Raw genomic sequence first — 9,882 nt, forward strand, 5'->3', positions numbered from 1 at the left:
CCCTTTAGACTGTGAGCCCCTTGCGGGACAGGGACTGTATCCAACTTATCTGCTATCTACTCCTGTGCTTAATACAGTTCTTAGACAAATACCATTTATTATGATTGAAACATATGTCTAACAATACCTTGGATTGGGTGGCAAAGGGAATCACAGACCCAATGATTTTGGAGCCATGCATCACTTCATTCTGTGGTGTTTCCAGTGACAATGTATGAATCCAAAAGTTGGACGGTGAAAAAACAGGATAGGAAGAGCATGGATTCTTTTGAAATATGGTGTTGGAGAAGGCTTTTGCGAACACCACAGTCTGCCCAAAAAACAAACAAATGGGCTTTGGAGCAGATCAAGCCAATGTGGTCTTTGGAAAGACAAATGACTCAACTTAGATTAACATATCACGGACACATCAGCAGGAGGACTAATTCTCTGGCGAAGACCCTAGGAAAAGTCCAGGGAAAACGTGGAAGCGGCAGATCAGCAGCTAGATGGATAGAAACCGTAACAACGTAAAGGAAGAACCATTAGCAAGGTTACGGGTTATGGCGGAAGATAGGGCATTCTGGAAAAAATATATCCATAGGGTCGCTATGAAGCGGAAACGACTCGAGGGTGTTTGATAATAATAATAATCACTTCACAGTCTCCAAGCCTGCTTTAGGGACCATGACTTCAGTACATGTGTCTGTCCGACAGATAGCATTTCGTACTTTTCCACATCCACTGCCCTACCTCACCATCCCCCTGTCCCCCTGGATGACCTCAGAGCTGTCTTCAGAAGATAGGCAGGCTGACAGGAGCGAGGGAAGGGGAGAAGGTGAAAATAAACAGCTATCGGTGAGCAGCTGTCAGAGTTCAAGATAGTACACTCCTGAGCCTATCGCATGACAAAAATACCCAGTTTGCATAAGTCCAGCCTTCCTATCTGTAATATGGCAAATAAAATGGCCAGATTTCCTGCCAATTTGAGGCCAAAATGAAGCCCAAAGCCTCCAAAAAGTGCAATTGAACGTGTAGCCAGAGGATCACTCTCCAACATGTTTAATATTTCTTAGAAGAGGGGGCCTCTGTGTGCTAAATGCTCATTTCACTTCAAAGCCTGGGGTACTGGTGAGTGGAGAGCTTGGCTTTAGGGGATACTCTGATGGAGGTTAATGAAATTTCCTATATGGCTTTAGGAAACACGAACTTAAGATGAATAAAAGTTCCTAAATCCCCCAACCAACTCCCACATATTACTCAAAAAAAAAAGAGCTTGCCAGAGTAGTAGTGGTAGTAGTAATGATATTAAGCTACACCGTGTGAAATAAGAAACTAAAAACTTGCTTGACTGCTAATATAGTCAATTGCAGTACATGACATTTTGGGACTCTCACTACCAAGCAATGAATACTGGATTCCCACTACTTTCTATTCATCATGCCCATGACACATTATTAAAAACCACGCATGCACACATACATATATGCAAAAGGGGAACGTGGCTCCCAAGCGTTTAGTACAGTGCTTACTACAGGGCACACAGTAAGCGTTCAATAAATATGATCTATTGAAGGGGAAATACACTTCACTATGGAGCGATCAAGGACCGTCTGAACAAGAGAAGGCAAATGCTCGCTATGAGGGTACATTTCTACCAACTCTGTTCTATTTTCCTCTCTCAAGTGCTTAGCACAGTGCTCTGCACATAGTAAGCGCTCAATCAATATGATTGATTGATTGATTTCATCTCCTTCTAGCCTTTTCTCTTGCTTGAAAGGACTCTGAAGTCCTTGAAATGCTAGCTTTCTTGGAAATCATCATAATCATATCATTATTAAAACCCATAGAATACTTATTAATATATAATGCACTAACAATATACCAACACTGAGTACCTTATGCCACACACTGTGCTAAGCCTATGGGAGACTAAAAGACACTGCGATGGCTTCGAGCAGATCGAATGACAGCATTTCAAACCGATGCGTTCATGGTGAGAGGATTTCATAAATGACAGCCTGCCCCGCAAAACTGTCACTTTTCAGTAACTTTGAAAAAATAAACATTGGAAAACAAAACACCCGGTGGCAATGCACATTAAAGACAAGGCATCCATCCTGAGTTATAAACAATTAGTAAGCAGCGTGGCTTAGTGGAAAGAGCCCCGGCTTGGGAGTCAGAGATTATGGGTTCCAATCTTGACTCCGCCTCTTATCAGCTGTGTGACTATGGGCAAGTGACTTAACTTCTCTGTGCCTCAGTTACCTCATCTGTAAAATGGGGATTAACACCGTGAGCCCCACGTGGGGCAATCTGATTACCTTGTATCAACCCCAGCTCTTAGAAAGGTGCTTAGCACATAGTAAGCACTTAACAAATACCATCCTCGTTATTATTCATTTCGTATTACCTCCTCAGGGCAGTGAACATCTTCCTGCATTCCAGAATTGTGCCTCGGCCAACAGGAAGGATAAGACTTGAGGTTTACGGTACTGGTGGGAGTGAATCGGTCTGGGGATCTTCATGTGCACCTCCCACATGATGGTCTGCAAATTTCAGTGACAGGAAAAACATAATTGAGTTGTGTCACCGCTGCATGTGGGTACAATGCTGAATTCCCACAGCCTCTCAAGAAACACTCCAACAAAAAAATACAAATAAAAATGTTTGCATACAATGGCTGCTAAATCCAGGGTGACATAGACAATGCTGCTAAACCTGTATAAACACGTACAGAATTGAAGCATGAACTGGTTTGGAATGGAAATTTGGCACCACAACCTCAAATCATCCCAAAATGGAAGATCTGGTTCACACCCTAGAGAACCCATCCCGCAAATTCCAAGTGATACTGCTTGGCTACTGTTGCAATAGTTTTATTTTTAAACTAAAAGCAGCATGGCATAGTGGAAAGAGACCCGACTTGGGAGTCAGAGGTCATGGGTTCTAATCCTGACTCCGCCACTGATCAGCTGTGTGACTTTGGGCAAGTCATTTGATTTCTCTGTGACTCAGTTCCCTCATCCGTAAAATGGGGATGAAGACTGGGAGCCCCACGTGGGACAACCACATTACCTTTTATCTGCCCCAGCACTTAGAACAGTACTTGGCACATAATAATAATAATAATAATAATAATAATAACAATAATAATAATAATAATGGCATTTATTAAGCGCTATGTGCCAAGCACTGTTCTAAGTGCTGAGGTGGTTACAAGGAGATCAGGGTGTACCACAGGGGGTTCAGAGTCTTAATCCTCATTTTACAAATGAGGTAACTGAGGCACAGAGAAGTTGTATCACACAGCTGACAATTGGTGGAGTCAGGATTTGAACCCATGACCCCTGACTCCAAAGCCTGTGCTCTTTCCACTGAACCATGTTGCTTCTCTGTATGCCTTCTGTCTGCCTCAGTTTCCTCATATGTAAAATGTGGACTCAATCCCTGTTCTCCCTCCTACTTAGACTGTGAGCCCCATGTGGGACAGGGACTGTGTCTGACCAATTAACTTGTAGCTACTCCAGTGCTTAGAACAATGTTTGACACATAGTAGGCATTTAATAAATACCATTTAAAAAAGGTGGTATTTATTGAGCACGTACAGTTCATTCATTCGTCTTTATTAAGTGCTGACTGTGCAGAGCAGGTCTAGTCTCACTTTTCATTAGTTTTTTAAAGACTCTATTATTCTTTCTGCCAATGACATAGCTCCTTTTGAGGCTCTTGTCTGCAAAGAGTAACTTGGGAATCTTCACCACATTCTTATAAGATAACAATGCCAGCAATTTGTTCAGACAGGACACCCATCTTGCAAACAATTGATCTGACACAAACCTTCGGTAAGGTAGGGAAGGTGCAGGTATTATCATTCAGGACTTTATAGGAAAAAAAAATCCCATTCTCTTCTAGGTAAGAATGCATTTCCCATCCTCATTTTCCTGGAACCTTTTTCCCCTCTGCACCCCAAAACGGTATCAAATCTGTGATTCTGTCGAATGTGAACTCTATCATTCCCATTTTACAGATAAAGAAAATAAGGTACAATTCGGTGAGTCCATATCCACATCCCCATATTCATTTACCTGCATTCTCCCCTTGGAACTAACCCTACTCCCTGAAAATACTTTTTGGCTTTGTTATTTTTGCAGCCAAAATGAATTATAGCAATAGCACCATCACGGAGCTCCTGGGTCTTCATGCACATGCTACAAGCACTTAGGTGCATGTATTTATGCTCTCTGCCACCTATCTGTAATTTCCTTTAGCGTCCATATCCCCCATTAGAGTACAAACTCCTATTCTTCTAAGCACTTAGTACACTCCTGTGCACACAGTCAATACTATTAATTGAATTAAATGAATTGAATTATTCACTGAAGTGAATTATTCCCCAAGAAGCACAGGGAAAATATTTGAATACCACAAAGAGGCTGGTTTAAACAATCCAAATTGATGCTAAAGGGGAGGGGTAATTCACTTCCAAGTAACCTGGATTATTTCCATTGAGAGAGTAGTATTTTCCTTGCTGTAGATATTGCCATGGTCAGGAGGGGAAAAAGTACAATTTACCTACTCTACTGCCAAAAGACCTTCCTCAATTAAGCTTATTTCCCGTACTCCCTCTCCCTTATGCTTCACACCTGCACCTGCATTTGTACTCTTTAAACACTCGCTGTATTGTACTCTCCCAAGTGCTCAATATTGTATGTAAATGCTCGATAAATGCCAGATTGATTTCCACCCCATCCCCACAGCACTTAGGTACATATCCGAAATTTATTTTTAATGTCTGTCTCCCCCTCTAGACCATAAACTCCTTGTAGTCAGGGAACATGCCTACCAACTCTGCTATATTTTTTTCCCAAGCATTTAGTACAGTGCTCTGCAGAGTAAGCACTCAATAAATGTTTGATAGGATTGACTGAAAGACCTTCAAAAACTTACTGAATTCACATCGCTTCCAAGAGGCCTTCCCTGAACTAAGCCCTCATTTCTCCTTCTCCCACTCCTTTCTGTGTTACCCTTGCACTTGGATTTGCTCCCTTTATCTGCCCCTCAGCATTTATGCACATAGCCATAATGTATTTATTAAGCTCATTGTGGGCAGGGAATGTGACTACCAACTGTTACATTGTTCTCTACCAAGCACTTAGATTGATAAAGATCCATTTTAGGACTCACCTCTTCCAGGAAGACCTTCCCTGTGTAGGGAAAATATTGGACTTTATCTCTAGTTAAATGGCCCAACTATTTTGCTGCTTAGTTTTTTTTATGGTATTTGTTAGGCACTTAATGTATGCCAGGACACTGTACTAAGCACTGGGGTAGATACCACCTAATTGGGTTGGACATAGTCCCTGTCCTACAGGGAGCTCACAGTCTTAATCCCCATTTTCCAGAAGAGGTAACTGAAGCACAGAGAAGTGAGATGACTTGCCTAAGGTCACAAAGCAGACAGGTGGCAGATTAGGATTAGAACCCCAGATCCTTCAGACTCTGTGCCCACACTCTTAACAACCAGCCCCGTTGCTTTTCCACTTTTATTTTGTGAAATGGAAGGCAGGCCCTGTGAAATCTTTTTTTATCACCCCTGCTGGGAAACAGGAAGCCCAGGTGTGCCCAGAGATATTGAACAAACGAATGAGTGGGCGGGGGGTTTGGAAAGCAAAATCTTGGACTGGCTTTCCCCAAATCCTCTAGTAATAGCTGTGATATTTATTAAGCATTTACTATGTGCCAGGCACTGTACTAAGCACTGGGGTGGATACAAGCAAAATGGGTTGGACAGTTTCTGCCCCATGTGAGGCTCACAGTCTTCTCCCCCATTTTACAGATGAGGGAACTGAGACCCAGTGAAGCGACTTGCCCAAGGCCACCCAGCAGACAAGTGTGAAGCGGCGTGGCTCAGTGGAAAGAGCACGGGCTTTGGAGTCCGAGGTCATGGGTTCAAATCCCAGCTCCGCCAACTGTCAGGTGTGTGACTTTGGGCAAGTCACTTAACTTCTCCGGGCCTCAGTTACCTCATCTGTAAAATGGGGATGAAGAGTGTGAGCCCCCCGTGGGACAACCTGATCGCCTTGTATCCTCCCCGGCGCTTAGAACATAGTGCTTTGCACATAGTAAGCGCTTAAAAAAATGCCGTCATTAAGTCACTTCATGAGCTGGCATACAACCTGCTGTCATCTTCGACTCAGAATTCAATCTGCTTTCTGGGCGGGTCCAAACGGAAGAAGAAAACCACTGAATAAGACTGCGAGCCCCCCGTGGGGCAACCTCATCACCTTGTAACCTTCCCAGGGCACTTAGAACAGTGCTTCGCACAGAGTAAGCGCCTAGTAAATGCTATGATAAAGAAACGGGGCAGTGGGCGGGGCTTCTGGAGCGGGAGTGGGCGGGGCTTGGAGGAGAAGCCGGGAGCGGGCGGGGCTTCTGGAGCTTGTACATATTTATTCCATTTATTTTATTCTGTTAATATGTTTTGTTTTGTTGTCTGTCTCCCCCTCCTAGACTGTGAGCCCACTGTTGGGTAGGGACCGTCTCTATATGTTGCTGCCAGCTTGTACTTCCCAAGCGCTCAGTCCAGTGCTCTGCACACAGTAAGCGCTCAATAAATACGATTGAATGAATGAATGAATGAGTGGGCGGGGCTTCTGGAGCGGGAGTGGGCGGGGCTTCTGGAGCGGGAGCGGGCGGGGATTGGAGGAGAAGCCGGGAGCGGGCGGGGCTTCTGGAGCTTGTACATATTTATTCCATTTATTTTATTCTGTTAAAATGTTTTGTTTTGTTCTCTGTCTCCCCCTCCTAGACTGTGAGCTTGCTGTTGGGTAGGGACTGTCTCTATATGTTGCCAACTTGTACTTCCCAAGCGCTTAGTGCAGAGCTCTGCACACAGTAAACGCTCAATAAATACGATTGAATGAATGAATGAGTGGGCGGGGCTTCTGGAGCGGGAGTGGGCGGGGCTTCTGGAGCGGGAGGGGATTGGAGGAGAAGCCGGGAGCGGGCGGGGCTTCTGGAGCGTGTACATATTTATTCTATTTATTTTATTCTGTTAATATGTTTTGTTTTGTTGTCTGCCTCCCCCTTCTAGACTGTGAGCCCACTGTTGGGTAGGGACCGTCTCTATATGTTGCCAACTTGTACTTCCCAAGCGCTCAGTCCAGTGCTCTGCACACAGTAAGCGCTCAATAAATACGATTGAATGAATGAATGAATGAGTGGGCGGGGCTACTGGAGCGGGAGTGGGCGGGGCTTCTGGAGCGGGAGCGGGCGGGGATTGGAGGAGAAGCCGGGAGCGGGCGGGGCTTCTGGAGCTTGTACATATTTATTCCATTTATTTTATTCTGTTAAAATGTTTTGTTTTGTTCTCTGTCTCCCCCTCCTAGACTGTGAGCTTGCTGTTGGGTAGGGACTGTCTCTATATGTTGCCAACTTGTACTTCCCAAGCGCTTAGTGCAGAGCTCTGCACACAGTAAACGCTCAATAAATACGATTGAATGAATGAATGAGTGGGCGGGGCTTCTGGAGCGGGAGTGGGCGGGGCTTCTGGAGCGGGAGGGGATTGGAGGAGAAGCCGGGAGCGGGCGGGGCTTCTGGAGCGTGTACATATTTATTCTATTTATTTTATTCTGTTAATATGTTTTGTTTTGTTGTCTGCCTCCCCCTTCTAGACTGTGAGCCCACTGTTGGGTAGGGACCGTCTCTATATGTTGCCAACTTGTACTTCCCAAGCGCTCAGTCCAGTGCTCTGCACACAGTAAGCGCTCAATAAATACGATTGAATGAATGAATGAATGAGTGGGCGGGGCTACTGGAGCGGGAGTGGGCGGGGCTTCTGGAGCGGGAGCGGGCGGGGATTGGAGGAGAAGCCGGGAGCGGGCGGGGCTTCTGGAGCTTGTACATATTTATTCCATTTATTTTATTCTGTTAAAATGTTTTGTTTTGTTCTCTGTCTCCCCCTCCTACACTGTGAGCTTGCTGTTGGGTAGGGACTGTCTCTATATGTTGCCAACTTGTACTTCCCAAGCGCTTAGTGCAGAGCTCTGCACACAGTAAACGCTCAATAAATACGATTGAATGAATGAATGAGTGGGCGGGGCTTCTGGAGCGGGAGTGGGCGGGGCTTCTGGAGCGGGAGGGGATTGGAGGAGAAGCCGGGAGTGGGCGGGGCTTCTGGAGCGTGTACATATTTATTCTATTTATTTTATTCTGTTAATATGTTTTGTTTTGTTGTCTGTCTCCCCCTTCTAGACTGTGAGCCCACTGTTGGGTAGGGACCGTCTCTATATGTTGCCAACTTGTACTTCCCAAGCGCTTAGTCCAGTGCTGTGCACACAGTAAGCGCTCAATAAATACGATTGAATGAATGAATGAGTGGGCGGGGCTACTGGAGCGGGAGTGGGCGGGGCTTCTGGAGCGGGAGGGGATTGGAGGAGAAGCCGGGAGCGGGTGGGGCTTCTGGAGCTTGTACATATATATTCTATTTATTTTATTCTGTTAATATGTTTGGTTTTGTTCTCTGTCTCCCCCTCCTAGACTGTGAGCCCGCTGTTGGGTAGGGACCGTCTCTATATGTTGCCAACTTGTACTTCCCAAGCGCTTAGTCCAGTGCTGTGCACACAGTAAGCGCTCAATAAATACGATTGAATGAATGAATGAATGAGTGGGCGGGGCTTCTGGAGCGGGAGTGGGCGGGGCTTCTGGAGCGGGAGGGGATTGGAGGAGAAGCCGGGAGCGGGCGGGGCTTCTGGAGCTTGTACATATATATTCTATTTATTTTATTCTGTTAATATGTTTTGTTTTGTTGTCTGCCTCCCCCTTCTAGACTGTGAGCCCGCTGTTGGGTAGGGACCGTCTCTATATGTTGCCAACTTGTACTTCCCAAGCGCTCAGTCCAGTGCTCTGCACACAGTAAGCGCTCAATAAATACGATTGAATGAATGAATGAATGAGTGGGCGGGGCTACTGGAGCGGGAGTGGGCGGGGCTTCTGGAGCGGGAGCGGGCGGGGATTGGAGGAGAAGCCGGGAGCGGGCGGGGCTTCTGGAGCTTGTACATATTTATTCCATTTATTTTATTCTGTTAAAATGTTTTGTTTTGTTCTCTGTCTCCCCCTCCTAGACTGTGAGCTTGCTGTTGGGTAGGGACTGTCTCTATATGTTGCCAACTTGTACTTCCCAAGCGCTTAGTGCAGAGCTCTGCACACAGTAAACGCTCAATAAATACGATTGAATGAATGAATGAATGAGTGGGCGGGGCTTCTGGAGCGGGAGTGGGCGTGGCTTCTGGAGCGGGAGGGGATTGGAGGAGAAGCCGGGAGCGGGCGGGGCTTCTGGAGCGTGTACATATTTATTCTATTTATTTTATTCTGTTAATATGTTTTGTTTTGTTGTCTGCCTCCCCCTTCTAGACTGTGAGCCCACTGTTGGGTAGGGACCGTCTCTATATGTTGCCAACTTGTACTTCCCAAGCGCTTAGTCCAGTGCTCTGCACACAGTAAGCGCTCAATAAATACGTTTGAATGAATGAGTGGGCGGGGCTTCTGGAGAGGGAGCGGGCGGGGATTGGAGGAGAAGCCGGGAGAGGGCGGGGCTTCGGAGCCGGGAGCGGGCGGGGCTTCTGGAGCGGGAGTGGGCGGGGCTTAGGAGCCGGGAGAGGGCGGGGCTTCTGGAGCGGGAGCGGGCGGGGATTGGAGGAGAAGCCGGGAGAGGGCGGGGCTTCTGGAGCGGGAGAGGGCGGGGCCTCTGGAGAGGGAGGGGGCGGGGCTTTGAGGAGAGGCCGGGCGAGGGCGGGGCTTCTGGATTGGGCGGGGCTTCTGGAGCGGGAGCGGGCGGGGCTTCTGGAGCGGGAGCGGGCGGGGATTGGAGGAGAAGCCGGGAGCGGGCGGGGCTTCTGGAGC

The sequence above is a fragment of the Tachyglossus aculeatus genome, chromosome 26 (assembly GCF_015852505.1).
Source record: "Tachyglossus aculeatus isolate mTacAcu1 chromosome 26, mTacAcu1.pri, whole genome shotgun sequence".
NCBI classification, from domain to species: Eukaryota; Metazoa; Chordata; class Mammalia; order Monotremata; family Tachyglossidae; genus Tachyglossus; species Tachyglossus aculeatus.